At 53.2% G+C, this 23,603-nt stretch overlaps 1 protein-coding gene across 5 annotated transcripts in view; it reads left to right on the top strand.

Annotated features, from left to right (window-relative positions):
* Positions 1 to 23,603, top strand: part of WSCD2 (WSC domain containing 2) — a 101,797-nt gene that overhangs the window by 13,475 nt on the left and 64,719 nt on the right. For 2 of the 5 annotated variants that reach the window (XM_040443673.1, XM_040443669.1), the window contains exon 1: positions 20,838 to 20,988. The exons of 1 other annotated variant lie outside the window; for it this stretch is intronic. The gene's annotated coding sequence lies outside the window, so the exon portion shown is untranslated. Of the gene's footprint in view, positions 1 to 8,422; positions 8,684 to 20,837; positions 20,989 to 23,603 lie in introns of those variants that run through there. 2 more of the 5 variants (XM_040443670.1, XM_040443672.1) reach the window with 2 other exon arrangements.

Raw genomic sequence — 23,603 nt, 5'->3', positions numbered from 1 at the left:
TCATTGTGATCTAGTAGTCTTCATGAATTTATTTTAATTTATTTTATTTATACTATTTTTTGAACTAGGCTTCGTGCCCAGTGTGGAACCCAGCACAGGGCTTGAACTCATGACCCTGAGATCAAAAGTCGGACGCTTAACAGACTGAGCCACCCAGGCACCCCGTCTTTCATTTATTTAAACCCCAGACCTTCAGGGAAGGGGGATTGAAGAATTTTTTTTATGAAGGTACAACCTACATACGGTAAAATCAAATATTAGTACATTTTACAAACCTATAGAATTCATGTCACCATCGCCAAGGTCAAGATCTAGAATATTTTTCCCTCACCCCGCAAGTTCCTTTGCACCCCTTCCTGATTGATACCCCTCAGGGGTAACCCGCCATTCTGATTTCTGTCACCACAGATTAGTTTGCCTGTCCTTGAACTTCCCATAAAGAGCATCTTTTCTTTTGTGCACGCCTCCTTAGCTCCACGTTATGTCTGTGAGATTTACCCATGCTGTTACACCTATCAGCCGTTCAAGTTCATCCGCTCTCCTGTTGAAGGACGTGTGGCTTGTTTCTCCAGCTTGAGGCCGTCATCAACAGCGCTGCTAGGAATGTTCTTGTATGAGTGCTGTGGTAGATAGGAGCACTCGTTTCTCGTAGGTGTATGCCTGGAGTGGCGTCGCAGAATCATGGGGCAGATGGGTATTTAGTTTCAGCAGATCCCCCGGTTCTCTGGCCTGCAGCTAATCTTAGGATTAGCTTTCTCTGCCCCCACATCAGCTTTCTTTCCAGAAGTTCCATTCCCTATCGCTGTGCTGCGCTGGTAACCGGGATTATGAGACAAGGAGGTGCGAGGGTCCCTCCCTCCCAGCCCAGGAGAGCATCATCTGACCTGGTGGTTTAGAGCAGGTGGGACGTGGGTACAAATGGAGAAGGGGGCGGGGACACTCTGCTTTTCACTCGGGACTCATTCTTTCTGTGTTGGCCCCCTCCCCCATTTTGCTGAGTTGGTAAGACATAAGTTTGGGTTCAGCTGAGTCTGGTGATTTCTTCCAAACTTAGCACACTCCCTTTGAGATTTTTGCCACATTTACATGCTTTTCTTCGAATTGACTTACTTTTTTGCTAAAGACGACTCATTGAAGGAGTTAACTTACCTGCAAATATGAAATCAATAAGACTTTCCCTAAGTAGAGGTTAATCATGATAAACACTTACGAAAGGAAAACCAAGTTGATCAGCTCTAGCCAGATACTGTCACCAGCCAGGGGCCACGCCCCTGACGCTTTTCTCTGTCTTCATGGCAGATTGGCAAGTTTTGGGGGTGCGTTAAAGAACTATTAGCACCAAAGGGAGACTCTCTTTTTTCTTTTTTTAAGTTTATTTATTTTGGGGGTGGGACGAGCTAGAGCAGGAGGTGGGGGAGGGGGAGAGAGAGAGAGAGAGAAAGAGAAAGAGAGAAACCCAAGCGGGCCCTGTGCCATCAGCGAGGAGCTTGATACAGGGTTCTGTTCCAACTGTGAGATCATGACCTGAGCTGAAATCAAGAATTGGACGCTTAACTGACTGAGCCATCCGGGCGTCCCAAGACTTTCCCAAGATGTCATCAGAGACACTGAAAGAAAATTAAAAAGGGATAACTTTCTCACTTGGCGATTGAATATCAGTTAATGTTGGAATCTTCTGTCATGCCAAGGTCAGGTCCACGCCTTGCAAAACACTGGAGTCCTAAAAAGTCACCTTTGTTTGAATCCTACACTAGCTCTATAATATTGCGTCAGTGACTTCACCTCTCTGAGCCTCAACTTCCTCATTGGTACAAGGGGCTCATCATGGCACCTGCTTCAGAGGCCTCTGGCGTTCCTACTGAATGACCCTGACCTTGGCATTACCATGATGGGGACATCTCATGAGTCTTGTGGCTGTTAGCGGGAACCAACACCCAGGATATTCCTGCATTGCAATTCTGTTAGGGTTCTTACTCCTAAGCAAAGTCATCTGTTAGCTTCAGCAAAGCCCTCTGCCATTCTGGGGGAGTGTTTATTGCCCTTGGGATCCTGCCAAGGTTAAGTGGAGAATATGGTCCTGGTGAAATTCACACTTTGTCATTCGTTCACAGGCCCAGACGTTAAATCTCATCCACTGGAGGGTAACAGGAGCTGCCCATGCACCTGCTGTCAGGGAGACTGTGATGTGGGGAGGGGGGTGTCCCTGTCAGAGCCCTCTGGGTTCCAAGCCTAGTGCCACGGTCTACTCGCCCTGTGCCTTGGGTATGCCACATCTCTCTGGGTCTCAGTTTGCTTGTCTGTAAATGGGAATGTTCACCCCTGCCTCCAGACATAAGAACGACCAGATTAGATAATGCACAAAATGCAAGAGCCAGACATTTAATAGACAAAAATGCTTATAATTATTCCTTGTCGAGGAAGCCATGGGCTGCATTTAAAATCTCTGCGGAGCCCATTCTGCCTCTTGGATTCCTGATCATCCCAAATCTTTGTTTCAGAAAGCTCTTGGGGCGCCTGAGTGGCTCGGTCGGTTAAGCGTCCGACTCTTGGTTTCGGCTCAGGTCACGATCTCATGGTTGGTGAGTTCGAGGCCCGCATCGGGCTCTGTGCTGACAGTGTGCAGCCTGCTTGGGATTATCTCCCTCTCCCTCCCTCTCTGCCCCTCCCTGCTCACGTTCTCTCTCTGTCTCTCTCAAAATAAATAAATAAACTTTAAAAAAAACAAACCAAAAAAAAAAAAAAAAAAAAGAAAACTCTTCCCTCTCAACTGTAATTCTGTCTTAGATTTCTGTTTCCCACAGCCTAGACCACAGATTTCCACAAATCCTGTGTGGAAATCCTGCAACAGCTACGGCCATAGGTAAAACTTCCTTATGTAGAAAGTGGCAAAAACACAACTCGAATGGACTTTCTAACAAGAGAGTAATTTATTTTGGCTCACAGATACTAAAATCCACAAGTATGTTTCCTGCTTCAGGTGTGGCTTGATCCAGGCTCAGAGACCATCAGATCTTGGCTTGTCTGCATCTCTACCTTTCCCTAGTCCTTGGCTCTCCGACAGTGGCAAAATACTCCCAGGAACCCGACATCACTTCTCCTGGATGCCCTCATCCACTGGAGACCAGGACCTCTGCCAGCCAGTCTTGTTGGTTCTAATTAGATTACCTGCCCGTTCCCAAACCAGCCAGCAGTGAGAAAGGGAGATGGGCTATGTCGATTGGCTTGGACCAGTCAGGACCCATTTTTGGAGCTGGATCTGGGGTTAGCCCTGCTCAAACCACACTGGGGGGAGGAGGTGTGGATTCTGTAGGGAACTGATGTTGGAAGAAGGGAGCGAGGGGCAAAAGGATGCTGGGATTGCAGTCAGAGTGTCCTGACGCCTTTCTGAGACAAAGAAGTGACGGATTTTCCGTTAGAGACCTAGCAGCGCAGTAGGATTGAAGGAGCACCCCGCTCTCGCTCCCTCCCTCCCCGCCCCTCTCTCCCCCTCTCTCCACCTCGTTCCCAGTGCCGTGTGGCCTGAAAATAACAAGGTTGGAGTCAGAGTGATGAATGGGGCAAGATTGACTCGGCACTAATTTTGCCTGGGAGCTGTAGCTATTTTGGGCCCTTGCTGAGCCCTGGTTTAGCTTAGCTGGTTAGAGAGCAGGGCTCATGAGGTCAAGGGTATAAAAAGGGAGCCGAAAACATGGGACTGGAGGCCGAAGCCTTGGGGCCTGCTCCTCCTGTTCTGCCACTTTTGACCTGGAGCCCTCCTGCGAGTTACTTACCCTCCCTGGGCCAGTATCTTCACGTTCTTTCCTTCTGTCCCCGCCTCCTTCGCTAGTCACTGCTGCACGTCTCGGGTCACAGCCTGATTTCTCATCCCAAGACTGGGTTGAATGTCCCTCCGTGTGCTTCTGTACCTTTAGGCTTCCAGGTATGAGTCCCGTTTCTCCCAACTTCTCAACGAATGAGTTGGGGCGAGTCTGTCAACCTCGCTGTGCCTCAGTTTTCTCATCTGTCAATGGGGATAACGGAAGCAGTACCTGTCTCATGGGGTTGTTGCAGTTCATTACCCTGTGTAACTTAAGTAAGCACTTAACACAGGAACTGGGCTCAGTAAATGCTAGTTTAAAATTGAGATGGTTCTGACATTCAGTGGAATATTGAGCTAATGAAATCAAGCGTCTAGTCCCCTGTCACGTAAGACCCATGGAACTGGGGCTTCATAGCGTTCTCTCCTGTCATTACTCACGTATTTCCTAGCATGTAGTACGTGCTCAATAAAACTTGTGGCCTAAATGGCCCAGGTCTGATGTTCTAGGGAACTCCCCTAGCTCTGCTGAGAGCCCCAAATAGTGCAGCTGGGTTTGTCCACAGGTCCTCACCAGCAATGCCGACCTTGAAAGGCCAGTGCGAAACTGGGAGTGGGAGGCTTGTGCATAATAATGTGAGCATTGCTAAAATCCTTTCCCGTCTCTTCAATTCCACGATTTGCTCCTTCCAGCCCCTCCCCACCCAGAGCCTTGAAGTTCAGGAAGGCCTTGCTGACGCGCAAATACCTGCATGCGAATCCATGATGACCACGGTGTCACTGGCTTTAAAGAGCTCATTAGAAGAACAGCGTGTTGTGGGGGGTAGGCCACTGGCCTGGTAAATTCTGCAGGGTCAGGGATAGAGGGAGGAAGGAGACACCGAGCGGGCACCTCCCTGGCTGAGAGCAAAGTCAGCCAGAGAGGGCGTCTTTGGTTCTGCCCAGAGCTTAACCTGCAGCGACTTTATATAAACTTGGTTGGCAACACTGGTAACAATAAATAACTAGAACGCCCCAAACAAGGCCCCCTCTGCTGAGCAGACCATTAAGGACCCGAGGGAGGTTATTTCACTTGGCAGCTTCCCCCATGGGTGGCCGAGAAGCCCAAAGATGGAGGCTGGGCTCCTCGAGCCTTCTTGTTCTGGGAAGGGAAGAATAAATGACACCGGACCCGTGGCGGCTGGCTTATCTGTCTCTCCCCCGAGGCGTGCTCAACGCTGTGTGCTGGCAGTGTTCTTTGGCCAAACCGGATGTCCTGGGTGTAGGGCGTGTGTGTGTGTGTGTCCCAGACCAGAACCATCGTTCAGCCTGACCTTTGTTTTTGTGTGTTATTGATTGGATTTAAGTCACTTCATTACTTTCTCCAGGTGAGCCCTGCCACTCTGTGCCCCGTGTTGCTTTGCGGTCACAGCACCTGTGGGGAGGCAGAAGGCGAGAATGAGGCTGACGGGAATAACGTCAGTGGTGATGGTGACGGTGATGAATGAAACAATGGCAGTGACGATGATGATGGGGATGATGGGAATGGGGATGGGGTGATGGTGACAGGAGCAAAATCCGCTGAGCACGCTAGATACACAGCACTCTTCTGAATGATTTCATTTAATTTACTAACTTCTTTAATCCCCACCACTTCCCTGTGAACGAGGGTCTGTTGTCACAGAATCCATCATCTGCTGGCCGTGCAATGCTGGGCAAGCGATCTCATCTCCCAGAGTCTTGGTTTCCCCATCTGTAAAATGGAATAAAAATAGCACATCTCTGGCACACGCTCAGCGTTTGACGTAAATGTTCGAGAGATGAAGGCGATCCTCACGGCTGTTGATCGGGCCCTCCCGTCAAGCCTGTGAAGGAGGAGGTTTATGAGGACCCCAGGCTTCCGGGACAGGGCGGGGGCAAGCTCTGCCGGGTAGGAGCAGCTGAGCTGGGTTCAAAGCTGGGCACGGGCCGCCGTGCCAGTCGCGCTGGCCGCCAGAAGCTCCTTCGGTCGGATCCCTGGGGTCCCCGGGCTAAGACCACGTGAGCCCAGATTGGCCCCAGAGCGGGCTGGGCTCAGTCAGCCCCCCGGCGGGCCCTCAGCTGAGCGGCCCGGGACCGACCACAGGGTTGGGGTGAGGAACGCAGGAGAGCTGGAGGTTGGGGGCGCATGGGGTGAGTCACCTGGTACCTGGAGAGCTGGGATGCCAGAGACAGTTCGCCAGTTCCGTCGCCTCCCACCTAAGGAGGCCAGTGGAGTGGCAGCCGTGACGCGTCTTAACTTGGAGTGGGATGCGTCTAGAGCGTTTTTCCCGGCTCTGCAAATCCACAAACAGCCAGATCTGCCGAGCAACACCTTCCTCTGCGGGACCGCCGGCTCCGTGCGTCTACCAAGCCATCAAGGTGTGGATGGCGTGATCTGAGATGCGCATCAGTATGAGACACCCGCCAGAGTCTGAGGTCTTCGTGTGAAGCAAAGAATATAGAAGGTGTCGTTAATCACAACGTTTATGTTTATTTCATGTTGCAATGACAATATTTTAGATTTTTGGGTTAAAGTACATGATTAAGACTAGTTTCACCTGTTTTTCCCTTTGTCATGTGGCTGCTTGAACATCTTAGGTGATGCATACGGCTCACGTCGCCGTTCTCTGTTCTAGGGCTTACAGTGAAGTGAGATTTCACAGTTTAACAATCGAACAGCTTGTTTGAGGGTTTCAGACCTGAATTCAGATCTCCAGCTAGCCCCTAACCAGCTGTGTGCCCTTGGGCAACTCACCGCCCCTCTCTGGGCCTTCGTTTCCTCAACTGTAAAACGAAGGTACTAACACCTACCTCCTAGGGTTGTTTTGTGGGTAAATGAGAGGCGAGGTGGACGGTGGTGAAAATAATGTCTGGCGTTGAGTGAGCAGTCCATAACTGAGAGGTGTTGTTGTCATTTAAATGAGCTGATCTGGGGCGCCTGGGTGGCTCAGTCGGTTGAGCGTCCGACTTCAGCTCAGGTCACGATCTCACGGATCGTGAGTTCGAGCCCCGCGTCAGGCTGTGGGCTGACGGCTCAGAGCCTGGAGCCTGCTTCCGATTCTGTGTCTCCCTCTCTCTCTGCCCCTCCCCCATTCATGCTCTGTCTCTCTCTGTCTCAAAAATAAATAAACATTAAAAAAAAAAAATTTAAATGAGCTGATCTGCACCAACCCTGTGGAGCCCAAACCTCTCCAGCCCCGAGAATGGTCTTTGTATTATTTTCCCTTTTGTGACTGGAAAGATTTTTCTTTCTTTCTTTTTTTTTTTTTTTTTTTAAGTTTACTTATTTATTTTGAGAGTGACCGAGAGGAGCATATGGACGGGAGGGGCAGAGAGAGCGAGAGAGAGAGAGAGAGAGAGAGAGGGAGAATCCCAAGCAGGCTCTGTGTTGTCAGTGTGGAGCCTTACATGGGGCTTGATCTCATGAACCGTGAGATCATGACCTAAGCCAAGATCAAGCGTTGGATGCTCAACCAGGCACCCCAGGATTTTTGTTCCTTAAACAAACTCTATGATTTTAAGATTTTTTCCCACTAAATTAAAAAAAAAAACAAAAACAAATCCGTCAGAGACACTAATAATTCTCGAGAAATTCTGCTTGTCTTGAGGAGGGATGGTCTATAGCACTGAGTTAATCCAATTCCAGCCCCCAAACACAGAGTTGTACCACTTTTGAGGATTAGTGTGTAATTTCTAGGGTTTTAAAAATCCTAAGACGTCCCATGGACTCCTGTGGTGCCTTGAGGCACCTTTAAGAGTTTGGGACAGTGGGAGGGGGAGGAGGACCATGATCTCTGTTAATCTCCTCATTTTACAGATAGGGGAACGGATGACCAGAGAGGTTAGGCACCCTGCCCGACACCACACAGCAAGTCGGTGGCAGAGGTCATCTGGCTGCGTCTTTGCTCGTGACCACTTGCTAGTGGTGCATTATGGCACCTAGTCATCCCAACAGTCTTAAAATTATTTCTATTTAAAGATGAGGAAACAGGATCAGAGAGGCTAAGTCACTTGTCTGGCAGCAAGTGGCAGAAGTGATACCCCCCCCACACACACAAATTCACATCCATCAGGAACCTCAGAATTGAGCCTTTTGTGGAAATAGGTGTCATGGGTTGAGGTGCAGTCCTACCGGAATCGGGTGGGTCCCAACCCAGTGACCGGTGCCCTTATGAGAAGAGAAAACAGACACAGACACCCAGAGGGAACACAACGTGAAGGTGGAGACAGAGACATTCGATTGATGTGTCTGTGAGCCCACGAACGCCAGAGATTGCCAGAACCCACCAGAAGTTAGGAGACAGGCACGGAACGGATGCTCCCTCAGAACCTCCGGAAGGAACCAGCCCTTCCCACAGCTCGATTGTGGACTTCCGGCCCCCAGGTCTATGAGAAGATACGTTTCTGTTGTATTAAGCCCCCTAGTTGGGTTATTTCTTATTTGGAAAATATTCCAGACGCGATAGGCTTGTCGCCCCTTCACATGAAAAACCCCAGCCGGTTCCAGGGAGCTGTCAGCATGTGCCCTCCTCCTGTCCGCGGACCCTCCCGGTGGCCCGTGGCAGCTGCCCAGCCTCAGAGCCGCGCCACAGGCTGCGGGCTATGAGAAAGGCCGCTGTGGCTGTGGTTCAACTGTGCATCCCGTCTGCTGCCTGCATTGTGAGCTCTTGCAAATTACTGTTTTCAGTTGAAAAGAGGTTCCAGAGAGCTCTTCAGCTGCTCAGCAGGAGCCGTGGATGCTCTTGAATTAACGAGGAGAAACGGAACCTTCTATGACGGAGGGCCTGGACCCCCCCCCACCCCCTTTGTCCTGGCCCTTGGTCAGGCTTGGGAGGGACGGTGGGGCCTCTCCGTGGTTCCCAGAAGAGCGGTTTCAGCTGAGACCCGGTCAGAGTGGCCTGTGTTCGGTGTGTCTGTTTGGAAGGGGCCAGGGGATGCTGAATTAGGCGATGTAGTTTCCAGGGGGTCAGCTGGCTTCTGACGCCGATTCAGAGGGGCCCGAGGGGCCTCTTGCCCAACGCGGCAGCCTGTCATTGGTCAGCACACACAGCGGACCTTCATTTGATGCGGCCAAATGGGCAGGAGGCCATTGAGGAGTAGCTGGCTGCTGGCTCACTGTGTGTGTGTGTGTGTGTGTGTGTGTGTGTGTGTGTGGTGGGGACTGTCTGGGATTTGAACACGCTTGCCCTGTTGGTTGATCTGATGCAAACTCCCCTCTATCTCTGGTTTCCACCTTAGCTGACGCCATTCTCCCCTAAGCCTGTTTGCACACCCATCCCACCAATATTTATTGTGCACAGGCTGTTTTCCAGACCTTTCCAGACCTGTTTTCCAGGCCTTTCCAGAAAGGCCCTTTACAGCATTGTCTCATTTAATCATTACAGAAACCCTGGGCTGCATTATTGTCATTGTCCCCATTTTACAGATGACGAAATCAAGGCTTGGTCTCCCGCCCCAGCTCACAGAGCTGGTAAGTGGCCAAGCGGCGTTCGGATGCTGGTCTGTCTTACACCCAAGTCCACGCTCCTGACCGTATTCATCTTGGGAGGGTCTCTGCGTTTTGACCACTGAGCTGAGTTGGAGGGATACAAGCAGATTTGATTCAAGACCGTGGTAACAAGGGGCAGAGAGACCGAGGGATGGCACAGCCCCACCCCGAACACGGCAGGGCGAGCGGGGACGTACAGCTGAGCCCAGGGTCGGGGCGGGGTGGGGGGGGGGTGGTCAGTGGATAGAAGACTAGGAAACATCGGGAACAAGGCAGGATTCTGGCTAACCTGACCCAACAGGATTCGTGCTGAAGGCGGGTCAGGTGATCAGATGTTACCTGGGGGATGGGGGCCCGCGGGCCGGGGCCCGGCATTGAAGGTGATCAGGTATGGGGGCTGGGGATTCTGCTCAACTCACTTGACCGGATTCTTGCTAAAATTGGACAATGCAGAGATGCCCACTTGAAGACAAGTTCAGGGAAGGCTGAGTAGAGCTTCGCTAAGCAGAGAATCTTTGTCACTATTTATTCCCCGTCTTGTCCTTAAAAAAAACAATGAAGGCTGCAGCTGCCTTAAGTGGATAATTAAGACGTTGGGCTCTGGTGTCAGACATGTCTAGGCTCAAACCCTGGCTCTACCAGCCGCTAGCTGAGTGCCTCAGTTTCCATACCTGTAAAATGGAGACCGTCACAGACCTCCGTCCTGGGGCTGGGTGCGGTGATGGGGGAACAGCCTGGCACAAGGTTCAAATCCACAGGCGGTGGCTGGAGTCTGACTACCGGACAGCGTCCTCCAAACCAAGGCAGCTGGGGACTATCAACGTCGCTCTTTCTGCCACGGTCAGCCCATCCCGCTGATGGCTTTGAGCCTCTAAAACGCGACGGTGTCGAGGGGCGCCTGGGGGGTTCAGTCAGTTAAGCGTCTGGCTTCGGCTCAGGTCGCGATCTCCCAGCTCGTGGGTTTCAGCCCCGCATCGGGCTCTGTGCTGACCCGAGAGCCTGCTTCGGATTCTGTGTCTCCCTCTCTCTCTGCCCCTCCCCCACTGGCACTCTGTCTCTCTCTCCAAAATAAACGAACATGATAAAATACCAATGCGTTGGGCACTGGGGAAAGAGTCAGGGATACAGAGGTGAGAAAGATAGTCAATTCTGTCTTCAGGTGGCTCTTGGAAGGTAGAGGGATACTGAGCTGGGCTTGCGTGTGTGAATCGTGGCGTGGAGACATTTGACAGTGGAGACATTTTTTAAGTTTATTTTTATTTTTGCGAGAGAGAGAGCGAGCGAGTGGGGAAAGGGCAGAGAGAGAGGGGGCACAGAGGATCCGAAGCGGGCTCCGCACCGACAGCAGAGAGCCCGACGCGGGGCTGAAACCCATGAACTGTGAGTTCATGGCCGGAGCTGAAGTTGGACGCTTGACCGACTGAGCCACCCGGGCGCCCCCAGGAGACCGTTTTGATTGTCATGACTGATGGAGGGGGTGCTCGTAGGCAGAAGTCTGCCAGGGTGCTTGTAAATATCCTTCAGTGCACGGGTAGCCCCCCTCAACGGCGAATCATCCCAGCCCCGGATGTCAGTAACGCCAAGGTTGAGAAGCGCAGGTGCGGGCACCAGTGAGCGCGGTGAGCACTCCTGTCACCCCTGCGCAGAGACCCCAGGGCTCCGTGGGACCCGTAGGAAGCACGTGCCTGAACCACCCTCCTTCAGCCTGCCCTCACCCATCAGCGGCTTCCAGCCAGATAATCAGACCTCCCCACGTTTCATAGGATCCGGTCTGAGGAGGCAAATGCAGAAACAAAGCCCTGGGCAAATGTGTTTTTATGTAAACCCAGCAGGGGGTGGCGGCGGCCTGGGGAGAAAGTACCCTATGGCTGCTCCTTCTCAGAGCAAAAATAACCCTGACTGTTCCTGCTCTTGGAGCCCAGCAGGCCAGGAGAGGAGGGTCACGTGGGGACCCAGGTGCTCATGGGAGCTGTCCCTGCCCCCCCCCCCCCAGCCACCCCCTCCCTCCAGGTGAGCACCCAGGAGCCGGGGATGAGAAGAGAGCAGGTGTTGGTTTTCTTGGAAGCATCCCTTCCTTCGTCGCTCGGCCGGCATAGCAGGAAAAAAGCAGGTTTTTGAGTATAATTTACCTACAGTAAAATTCACCCAGTGAATACGTTTCAACAAGTGTACTCAGCCGTGGAACCACCTGTAGAACGGAGATATACAGGCATCCGTCACCCCTCAAAATCCCTCTGTGCCTCGGCTGTTTCCCCCCCTCCCCCCACCCTCCAAGACTTTAAAAGCTAAAAAATAAGGTCGTCTGTCCTCTTCCTGACGGCAGAGGCCGCCTCTTCTTCAGGGGTGGGTCCACAGCACCTGGCACGCAATAGATACGCAATAAATGTTTGCCGAATGGAGAAATAAAACCACCCTCCGCCCCGCCACAGGGGTCTGGGGGAGACTATCGGGCTCCCGTGGATCAGAGCAGAGGTGGTTTGAGGTGATGAAGGAGAAGTTTTCCCCCAGAGATGATGCATCTGTGAACTTTTTGCAGGATAGACTCTCACCTTAGAGGGATCCCCGGGTTCGGGTCAGGACTGCGGGGCACATCTTGGCTTGGCAGGTGGCTGGCACGCAGTGAGTGCTTGTTGAGGGAATGAGTGAGTGAATTGTAGTTTGAATGGGGGTGGGGGGGGGCGGTCATCAGTAAGGAGGAGCCAGAAGACATTTTGGGCAGTCTTTGTTTTTGTGCTTTCCAGGGGAGAAACTGAAGGCACAGAGAGGGTAAACCACTTGCCTTGGGACACACAGTCGTAGAACGAGCTTGACAGGTTGGAGCAGGAATAGGAAAGGGAACGAGAGACAGACATGAATCTTTACCTCGTGCCTGCAACAGGCTAGGAGTTTCAGACACGAGCTTCCTCCAACCTTCACAGCCCCCCGGGAGCAGCCCTGTCATTTGCAGGGCCTCATGCAAAGTGCAAATGCTTCCCTGCTCGGTAATTGTTACGAATTCCAAGACCTCGGCAGCAGAGCATGAAACCAAGTGTGGGGTCCCCCACGGGACCCCACAGGTAGCACACCCAGGGAAAGGGCCCTGTGACCACGTCATTTACAGGCAAGGAAACCCCAGCTCAGACAGGCTGCCCATTTCATCCAGGACACCACGCCTGTCTTCCGGTGTCCAGATTCGAACCCACGGGCTTCAGTGGTCATCAGCTTCATTCGCTGAGTGTGCTAGCCTTGCCCCTGAGCCCCCAGGGCTGAGCGCCTGAGTGCCCTGACGTGCTGTCCAGCGCTCTGGGCAGGGAGGAGAGGAGCTTCCCTGCCCCCCCCCCCCCGGCCGCCTGGCTGCTGCTGCAGCCTTGAGCACACAGCCAGCTCCCCTGCCTCCTTCTCCCTCCCAGGATGTAAGGAGACAGACCTTCCTCCCTCGTCCCCAGGGAAGATTTATTCCTGGGGGCGCGTGGGTGGATGCGTGTTTGGGGGGGGTGTTTGTCTAAATTTAAAGACATCATGACAGCAACAGCCTATTAATGTTGAGACTGGTGAGGTCTCTCCTTTAGAAGAATCACGAATAAGTTGACAGCAGGAGCCGCCTCCGGTTCTAACTTCTGCGCCCCAGGTGCGCCTCGCCCTGCTCCTTGCCTGCCAGTTCTCTGGCAGCTGAGGGTAATAATAGGGGCCGGGGGTGAAGGCGTGCACTTGGCCTGAAGAGCGCTGGCTGCGGGATGTATGGAATTGTATGGAATTGTCGAATCACTGTATCACACACCTGAAGCTAATGTTAACACTGTATGCTAACTAGCTGGAAGAATAATGACAATAGTGAGGCTCGTCTTCTGCCAGATGCCCATGGGGGACCCTGAGAAGTGGCATAGTTGTGCATTTTATAGATTGGGAAGACGGAGGTTCAGAGAGGGGCCTGCCCTGCCGTGGTCTTGAGTTATGAACTGACAAGGAGGGTTTCAGTGACTCCAGTATGTTCCAGAACCCATGCACCCTCCGACGAGCCTTGGCTGCCTATGTTGATTCAAACGCGAAGTTAACAGTAGTTGCGATCCTGTTGAGATCCAGCGGTGTGCCTGGCCCTGGCCTAAGCATTTTACGTGCGTTACTTGGAAGAATCCTTCAAACGGTCCATGCCGCGGGGATCCACCATTCTCATCCCAGTTTATGGATGAGGAGCCTACAGCTTAAGAGTCATAAGTGGCTTCCTCCCCTTCTCAGAGCTCGTGATAGAGCCAAGATACCAAGTCAAGTCTCGGTGACCTCAAAACTCCTGCACCCTCCGTCTGTTTCTTTAAACCACGGCCAGTAGTGGAGAAAGAGAAGACAGGCAAAATGACACACACACACACACACACACACACACACACACACACACACAATCACTCCTACACCTACTCTGCAAGAGGTAATGTCTTTATGTACATTGGTGAGTTTCCATCCAGCTGTTTTTCTCTGCCGAAGGGAACATTCTTGCCCCAGGCAAGCTGACCTTTGGTGTTCTGTAATCGCCGAGCAATTTAGAGATGCCTGGAAATGTATAATTCATGCGCACATCTTTCATCCTGGTCACTGGAAGGCAGCGAGGCATGGCTGTCTCCCGGGGAGAATTTCAACCTTGGCACGGGAGGAGGAGATTGGGGTCTTTGGGGCTCAGAAGGGAATTTCAGAATCTGAGAACCTACCAACGTTGAAGCCGACCCTGGTATCCCAGCACAGGATGTCAGGTGCAGGGGGCGCGGGGGATCCTGGCAGGGAACGTTACAGTCCATCTTACGACAGAGCACTGGGGTAAAATCTTAGAATTGAGCTCCGGAACCAGAGACTACACTCTGTAAATCTGGAGTCCGAGGGGTCCAGGGGTGGTGTTCCGGTCCACTCCTCTGTTCTTTTGGCAATCCCAGGGGATAAGAAACCAGGTTTGGTCAGGATGAGAAGCTTTGGTTTCCGGCTTTAGCTGCAACCCGAAACGTGTTTGGGCAGGTCTCTAGTGTCTGCTGTCTCTCGTCCGTGAGTTGGGTTGAAGCGTCCCTGCCGTGTGCCGTGAATGGGGATGGAGAAATAGGGGTGCAGGTGACGGGCGTGGGGACGTACGTGTTCATGCACGCGTGCGTCTCTGGTGATGTGTGTGCGCCCATGCCGCCTCTGGATGGTATCCAGAGGGTGAACCGGGGGCTGAAGTACTCGTCAGTTTCTGGCAGCAGTTACCCTCGTGGGAGGGGACGTCTCTCTGTTGGATGCCAGCAGTGTCCTTGGGTCACTGAAGGACATGGTGAAGATACCACCGGGGTCTGAGGACCCCTGTGGCTTCTAGAAGGGGCTCATTGCCCTCATTCCCAGCTGAGGGGGCCCCAGCTTGCTGAGCAGACTCTGCAGAGAAAAGCCTTCCGGACACTCCGGCCTGCAGAGGTCAGAGGATGGTCCTGTAGTCAGAGGCACTGACACGTGGATGATATGACTAAGGTTCTGGAGTTGGACAGGCCCGGGGTCGAGTCTTACTGTGCCACTCACCCCTCTGCTTTCTGGCCGGTTGACTGACCCCCTCCCCCACCTTGATGGCTCATCTGTAAAGTGAGAAGAAAGCCAGCCTGCCCGATAGCCACTGGGGAGGCTCAGTGACACGGGGTCGTTGGGAGGGCCCGGCACACAGTAGGTGCACAGTAAGTAGTAATTTGTCCATTTTCCTTCTTTCCCAGGGAGGGCGTCAAGGCTCATGGCCGGGGTTCAGGAGGCCTGGGTCTGGGAAGGGTCACTGGTTGACTCCACCGCCCCCTTTGGGCCTCAGTTTCCCTATCTGTCAATGAGGAAAGTGGCCTGGGGATTGTGAAGGGTCTTTCCTCCAGCTCTGATGGACTGTGAGCCCCCATTTTAATTCTGCTCTGAGGATTCGGGGGTAGGTGCTCTGCGAGGGAAGAGAGCTTGGGGCTGGGGGCTCAGAGACCACCCCCCCACGGACACACAGACACACAGACACATCTGCATACACGCCTGCATGCACATACACACATACATACGTACAGAGACACAGACTTACAAACATACACAAACCTGCACACATATATATACACACCTATACAGACATACACACACACATATGCACCTGCACAGCCACAGGCATGCACACACTGACATGTGCGTACACACACACACACACACACACACACACACACACACACACACACTGGCTTGGGAAGAAAGACTGGGCTGGAGGATTTGGGGGTGAGAGCCAGGGTTCTTGCAGGGGAAACCCTGGTGAAAAATTCCTCTCGGGAAGAGTTGCTAACGGAAGCTGTCAAGGTTCCTAAATTAGAGTTTAATTCTGCCTTGGCCAGTGTGGAGCCAGCAAGTGTCGATTGGCTCATGGTGGGGATGGGGGTGGGGAGGGGGCAGCAGGGAGAGAGGTGTGTGCATGGGGAAGAGAGCTTCAGGCCAGCAGGTGTGGGCTGGGAACCGGTGTGGCCCTCGCCTGGCTGTGTGACCCCGGGGCCACCCTTCAACCTCTCTGAGCCTCCGGTTCCTCATCTGTAAACTGTCAGACTAGCAGTAACTGGTTCTGAGGATCCTTTGACCTCTACTATGGGAACATAATAACAATAGTAGTAATAGTACGAGCTGCAACTTCTAGAACCTTCACTTGGGTTCAGGGCCACGGGAGGCATTGCACATGGATGGGGGTCATTTCATTTGAATTTCTTTGGGCCTCAGTTTCCCCTTCTGGAAAAGGAGACTGTTTGCTAGGCCGAGGATCTCCAGACTTCCTTCCAACCCGTTGTCACCTCCTCTTCGAGCTTTGGGGACGGGCCTGAGCCTTTCTCCCCTGTGATCTCCACCGTCAGCCTCCGTTGCCGATAAAGATCAAGGTTGACAGACCTTTCTGTAAAGAGCTAGACCGTAAATATTAATAGACTTTGGGGGTCGCATGCTGGCTGCTGCTGCTTGTCTTTCTTCCTCTTCGTGACCCTTTAAAATATAAAAGCCATTCTTCACTCTAGGGCTGACAAAAACAGGCCAGGAGCCAGTTTGGCCAAGGTCAGAGTTTGCCAACCTCTGATAGTGACGAATGTTCTCACCTCATCCAAGTGATTGCCATCCTGTATGGTGTCAGGTCAAGCCCTGAGCCTGCCCTTCTGGTCAGAGTTTTCCCCTGAGCCCCACCTAGAAGGAAATTCTAGAGCCACCACCGACCGATCCCCGCTAAGGGCCAGGACCTCGGCCTGCTCTCAGCTCTGCTAGTCAACAAACACTCCTTGACTGTGGCTCAGCCTTGGAGAGCCACTGGGTCATTGGCCGTAGCCCCCTGGGACAGGAGGGTCCTTAGAGGCCTCCTCCTCCACCTCCTCGCTGGTCCAGCGGGTGAAACAGGCATGGGTGACAGTGTAATTCAGAAAGGCTCCTGTGGGGTGGGGTCCACACACTCCCTAGCCCCTGCCTCCCTCCCCCTTCTGGGATGTGCTGGGCCCTGTACGACCTCCTGCCTTGCACCGTGTCCTCTCTGCCTGTGACCGTCTTGCCCCAGATCTTCCCGTGGCTGCCCCCTTTCTGGTTTTTTCAGTTCCGTGCTCCAATGCCGCCTTCCCAGTGGGTCCTTCTGCACCCACCGTGTCCAAAGTTGCCCCCCCCCCCATGCTTTTCTCCATCACTGGGGCTTTCCAGTAATTCCAACGAACCTACAGCGAGAAAGGCACTTGCCGCTAGGATCCAGTATGCACACACACACCTGGACCCAAGGGTTCACAAAATAACACTTCTCCTTCACTGCATGTGAGTCAGTAAGGGTTCGCTCTGTTCCCTCCATGCCTTCCCTTCCCTCCCCTCCCCTCCCCTGCTCTCCTTCTTTCTCCCTATTCTCTGATACCCCCTGTAGGTCTGCCCCTGTGGGTAAACATTCTGCCCAGAACCACCAGAGCCATCCATTATCTCCCCCAGACAATTAGCAACCTATTAAGGAACTCTATGCAAATGTGCACTAATTGACCTGCGACAGAGCATCTCCTGGAGGAGAAGGATGACTCCAGATGGCTTAATGATAGGAATTTAGGGCCTTTCTTTAGAAGTCCCTCTTGGGGAGGAAAGTGATCTGGGCTCCGAGAGGGCCTGCCAGCTGTCTGTCTGATGGGGAGGCCAGGGGATCAGGCTCCTTTCATCAAACCATTGGAGGAGAAGAGCTGTCATTTCACCTCTTACCCCTCCTCCCCAACTCCGTCCCTTCCTGCAGCTCAGCTGGTTCCCCCAACCCCGGAGTTTTAATGGCTCCTTGACATCTGCTCTTCTGGGTCCCGCCTTTTCAGGTGTATCACCGCGACCCCCGTTTTTAATAGACTTTTTTTTTTTTAATTTTTTTTTTTTAACATTTTTTTTTAATTTTTTTGGGACAGAGAGAGACAGAGCATGAACGGGGGAGGGGCAGAGAGAGAGGGAGACACAGAATCAGAAACAGGCTCCAGGCTCTGAGCCATCAGCCCAGAGCCCGACGCGGGGCTCGAACTCACGGACCGCGAGATCGTGACCTGGCTGAAGTCGGACGCTTAACCGACTGCGCCACCCAGGCGCCCCTTTAATAGACTTTTTAAAGCAGTTTTAGGTTCACAGCAAAATGGAGCGGAAAGTCGAGGGATTTCCCATAAACCCCCCTCCCCGCCCCCGCACAGCCACCCCCACCGTCCGCGTCCGCGCCAGAGCGGGGGGCGTTGGTGGACCTACGCCGACACGTCATTATCACCTGAAGTCCATCGTTGACATGTGGGTTCCCTCCTGGTGGTGGACATGCTTTGAGTCTGGGCACATTTACGGTGACGTGTCTCCACCATTACGGTATCATGCAGGATATTCCCCTGCCCTGAAAATCCTGTGCTCCCCCTCTCCATCCTTCCCCCACCCCAACCCTTGGCAGCCAGTCATCTTTTTACTGTCTCTGTAGTCTTGCCTTTTCCAGAATGTCCTGTAGCTGGAATCCTGCAGAATATAGCCTCTTCAGGCTGGCATCTTTCACTTGAGTAATCTGCGCGTAAGGTTCCTCCGTGTTTTTTCATGGCTTGGTAGCTCGATTTGTAGCACCAAATAATACTCCGTTGTCCACGTGTACTACAGTTTATTTCTCCATTTACCCCCGGGAGGACATCTTGGTTGATTCCGTGTTTGGGCAGTTAATGAGCAAAGCTGCTGTAAGCCGCTGTGTGCAGGTTTTTGTGTGGACCTAAGGGTTCAACTCCTTTGGGTAGATTCCAAGAGCATGATTGTTGGATCGTAGGGTAAGATGGTAGGAGTATGTTTAGTTTTGTATGGTTGCCCTTCGAAGACTACCTTCAGCTCTTATTGAGTCCCTGCTGTATACCCAGCACCGTAGTAAGAAAAGTGCTCAGGTTTTGTCATTCAGTGACATCTCAGTCTCATTCAGAGACGTTTGACCCTGGGAGGCCGGCCCTTGGCCCTCCGTGGGTCAGGAACTCCAGACTTTCTCAGCTCCTCTGCCTCGGTCTCTGTGCTCCTCTGTTTTCCTCTCTTTGCTCTTTCTTTGGCCATGTGATGACGGCTTCTAGTCTAAGTGATGGGCAGAGATAGTCATGTTTCAAATCCCAACTCCATGTTCCAGGGTGGGGGGAGGATGTATTGATGGATCAGTTTTATATCTGAGTTCCCCTGTGGTCACCAGCAGTGCCCGTGGGCACGTTGTGCGGTACAAACATGGCCCCTGGGGCTGCCTCCATGAGCAGGGGGTAGAGGCCACTCACTAGACGGGCCCCCCCCATATGTGTCCTTCACGCCGACCTTGGGTGGTCAAGATGCACCACAGCCAAGTCACTGAACCTTCATCCTTTTCTGAGACGAAGTCTGGGCAAATGGATTGTTGTGAGAAGGGGTGGCGGATGGTTTGTTGAGCTGGCCAGAGTTGGGGGGTAGAGTATCACCATCTGTTGAGCAACCGTTCGTTATGGGTCTCCGCAGAATGCAGGCTCTGGAGCCGGACTGCCCGGGTGTGAACTTTGTTCCGCCGCTCTCTGGCTGTGTGACCTCACCACAGGTGCCTTAACCTTCCTAAACCTCCGTTTTCTTATCTGTAATCGGGGGCTAACAAAGGAGACCTCTCTTTTAGATTATAAGGATGAAACAAATTGTGTCTCGAACAGTGCCTGACACACAGTAGGTGCTTAGTACATACTAGCACGTGCTATTATTGTGCTGCTGTGCATTTTACACACGTTAGCTCATATAACCCTCAGACCTTTCTAGCCAGCGGGGGGAGATCGGTTGTATTTTGCAGATGAGGAAACTGAGTCTCGGAGAAGCCACTTGCCGAAGATCCCAGCCGCCGTGTAGCTGGGGCAGGTTCAAACCAGAAATGTCCGACCCTCAGTCTGACCCCCTCCTGTGGTTCCTCCCTGGTGGTTTCTCTTCACTGTGGCGCAGCCTGATTTCTCTGCAACAAGTGAAGGTGGCCATAAAGTTTGCCCGTGGAACAGGAGGCACTGGAGTCATTTACCCGGGGAAACGAAATTTTAATATTTATTTTTAATGGGCCCCATATGCTCCTTTTGATTTTTTTATTTAATTACATCATGGCAGATGGCTGGGTGTTAAAGGCCATTAAGCTAATGGCACTTTGCCTTCTCGTTTATTTTTCTTGAATTTGGGGAAAGGTGAATGATAATGGACACGGATGGTGAGCTGTGGATGCCGGGTGGTGGCGGGTGAGTCCCTGTCCTCGGACCGGAAGGGAGGAAGTGTGGGGGCTCTGGGGCTCCTCCTGGCGGCCGGGTGAGTGTGCCGAAGGCAGCACATGCTTGGGTTTTAGGAGGCCGGAGCAAGGTTTCCCCTGTGGGCGCACACACAGATGTGCAGAGTCTTGGACACGATAATCCCACTTTTTTGGCCCCCAGAGCAACTCTGTATGTGCTGACTGAAGTACCCGTCACACCTTTGCACAGGGTGGGCCAGGCACCAGGGAGAACGACACGGAGGGTCCATCACGGACACAATGGTGTCATTATATTCTGGACACGGGTGAGGGGACGGGTGTGTCCCAGAGGGGGTCCACGGAACACCATGTAGGGGTGTGAAGTTCTTCCCCGGGGTTAGTTGGGTTAATAAAATTCTAGATTCCTAAAGACCGTGACCGCAAGGTCGTCATTTATAATGGTATTTCTTGGGCTGTTTTGTAACTTCTTTCACTTGCCAAGGGGCTGGTCCTGGAGCAAGAAGGATGAGAAGGAAGTTTGATGAAAGGAGTTGAACTTTGAGTAAACTACCTGGAGAAGCAGTGTTTGAGGGACGGTTTTCCACGTCCCCAAGCTCGGGAAGGATCCTTCCATCGAGGCTGGGATTCAGCTGAGAGGCGGAGTGGGTAAGGGGCTCTAGCTGTTTAGGGGGTCCACACGGTGTGGGCCACTGCATCACAACATTGAGATTTCGACAGTCTTGCCCTTGAATCCCTGCTCTTGTCTCGCAAGCCGCGTGCTTGGACCAGTCCCTTCGTCTCTCTGAGCCGTGGCTGCCTCATCCGCAAAATGGGTGTGATCGTAACTGCGTCTCATCATTATTGAGCGGTCCTGTATTGCTTTCCAGGAATCTGGACAAAGATCTACCTATAGGAGGTTCACCGTAGCATTACTTATTTATGAGGGAGGAAAACTGGAAATATCTCATAGGCCTACCGACAAGGAAAAGCTTGAATGAATCACAATATATTCCAAGTAGCTGACACACACACTAATCATTGGTAAGTAGTTTATTTCCGAGGCGGAGGGCATACTGACTCCTTTCCTTCCCTGAGTGGGGAAGAGAGACGGGGAAGGGAAGAAGCCAAAGGGGTGCTCCGGTCCGCTGCCGCTGAGAGTGACTGAGGCTGAATCCCTCTGGGGAAAGTGAGGGAACCTGGCATCCACACGGCCTGACATTTCATTTCTCCTGTCTCAGGGGCGAGGGGGCCCGGGGCGGTTACCCACCCGACTCCCATTGTTCCTTCCAAGTGGCATCTGGGAGTTGAGTCTATGGGTGGGGCGCACACAAAATCTGTGAAAGATCTACCCAACGATTGGCAAGACCAAAAAAGGCTGACGGTGTTGAGCCACGGTGCCGATCTGGAAGAACAGGAACGCCCGTAGGCTACTGGGGGGAGTTGGTCACTGCAGCCCTTTGGAAAACACACCAGCATTCCTTAGGGCAGTCGTGAGATGTTCACACAGCAGGCCCTAGGAACGCCACTCCCGGGTATAGGTGCACCCTGCGTTGCTTGTACACAGGCGTCAGGAGACGACAGGGTTGAGTGTGGCAGCAGCTGGGGAGGGGAACTCATTCTACCCCAGCCATACAGGCTAAGAACCGATGACGGAGAAGCCCTGTGAAGGACAATAGGGTCCCTCTACCAGTAAAACAAAACGGGTGCTGGGCACACAAAACCATACACGTTCCCTACGCGTTATTACTGTTAAGAGGTAACGCTTCGGTGAAACGCGCGTAGTCCCCACACGAACCCTACGAGACAAGTAGGACTGTTTCCCCCATTCTACGGATGGGGAGACTGAGGCACAGAGAGGTTAGTAAGCAGCTCACAGGGTTCTAGAGGGGATTAAATGGCACGGTGGAAATAAGGCACGGTGCCTGGCACATAGTAAACGCCCAACAACAGACACTGCTGATTTCCGACGTCCCCATTAGGCCAGCGCTAAAATTTCGTCTCTGGTCTGGGCTCCCAGTCGCTTGAAGATCCCCGGGTGTGTCCCCTGCCCAGACGTGTGGAGAAACCCAAACTTGACAAACCTGGTTTCTGGGGAGCTATTTCTTGTAGAGGCTTGGATGGTCACCGGGGTCAACTGAGGCCCTCCAGTCAAGTTCAGGGGGCTGAAGAGAGAGGGAGGGCGGGCCCCCTGCTCAGGCTCACGGACTTCTGGCCAGACCCACCTGCCCCCGCCATCTGGAAGGACAAGCGCCACGGCCCCTCCCAGGGGCCCCGGGGGCCACGGGGCCGGCTCACCTCCTATCTTCCCTTCCCACAGGGTAGCTCTGCCCCACCAGTTATTTTCTTCGCAACTGAACACCAGAAGTTCATTCTGGTGCTAAAAATAGGCTGTGTTTAGACGCTGCGAGGCTCCGGCTGGAAACATGAACTGCAGTAACCAAATGCTGCCATTCCTGCAGAGGGGGGACGTCTTGCCCTCACGGTGGTGGAGACCCCCGCCAGCCCTGGGAGGGAGGCAGGGGAGGGATCGGGTCATCCGCCACATTGAGTAGATGGGGAAACTGAGGCTCAGGGGGTTGTCATGCAAAATGGAGAGGGATGGAGACTGATCGCTCATAGCACCAACTCTGGGGTGGGCATCTCACCGGACCCTCCCCGGGCCCCAGCAGGAAGACTGTGGTCGGCTCACAAGAGAAGAGTGGAGCTCACAGAGGCGCGGGCCCCTGCCCGGCTGAAGAGAGAGGGAGGGCGGGCCCCCTGCTCAGGCTCATGGATTTCTGTAAGGCTTCCTGTAAGTGACAGGACAGGATGCTGACGGGATTATGGCTTCCAACGTGTAACAGGCAAGTGGAGACGGGGAGGTGGAGGCCAACACGTGCCCCCTTCCCCGGGGGCACTGTCCATGTGCCATCTGTGGGCTGGGGAGAGCCATTGCTCTCACAGGTTGCTGGGAGGGAGGAGTTTGTGAGAACGTGTTTGTAAAGTCTTTGAATGCAGCGTCCGGCATATAGTAGGTGTTCAATAAATGGCCGTTCATTTCATTTCCGCATTCGCTTTGGGGTTAGGGTTTCTGTCTAGAGAGAGAGAAAGAGACAGACAGAGGCTTGGGGATGGGGAGAGGATGGCAGAGGGTGGTGAGAAGCAGAGAAGTCTTTGGGGTTCCCTTGGGGAGGGGGGGCTGTGGCTCATCGGGGCCCCCTGAACTCCAGGACCACCCAGAGCTGTGAAACGAAAGGTACTCCCTTCACAGAGCCCTGAGTGTCATTCTCTGAGGCTGTCACCAGTGTTGTGGTGACAGGGTTTAGGTTTAAGCCCCCAGGGGAGGTCAGTCCCCTGACTCTTCTCATTTCCTGCACCTCTTGAGGGCCTGCTGTGTGCCAGATGCTGGGGCTAACACGGAGAGAGAACAGACTGGACGCCCCCACCCCCGTGTTGCCCAGGTTCCAGGGTGTTCTCCCTCCGGGTGCCCTCCCTCCCAGCACTGGCAGGTGGCGTGGGTGGCTCAAATCAGCACCGCCCCCCTGTCCCCTGGAGGAGCCCCCCTCCCCACAGTCCCTTCCCGGATGGGTCCCCTTCACTCCCCACACCACCAATGCCTCTGTCTCTTTCTGTTCCCTGCCAGCTTCTAATGAGCTCATTATCCTCTTAAAACCCAT

The sequence above is a fragment of the Herpailurus yagouaroundi genome, unplaced genomic scaffold (assembly GCF_014898765.1).
Source record: "Herpailurus yagouaroundi ecotype Mexico unplaced genomic scaffold, PumYag 191, whole genome shotgun sequence".
NCBI classification, from domain to species: Eukaryota; Metazoa; Chordata; class Mammalia; order Carnivora; family Felidae; genus Herpailurus; species Herpailurus yagouaroundi.
Note: the sequence above shows the minus strand (reverse complement) of the source record. Positions and strands in the feature narration are given on the sequence as shown.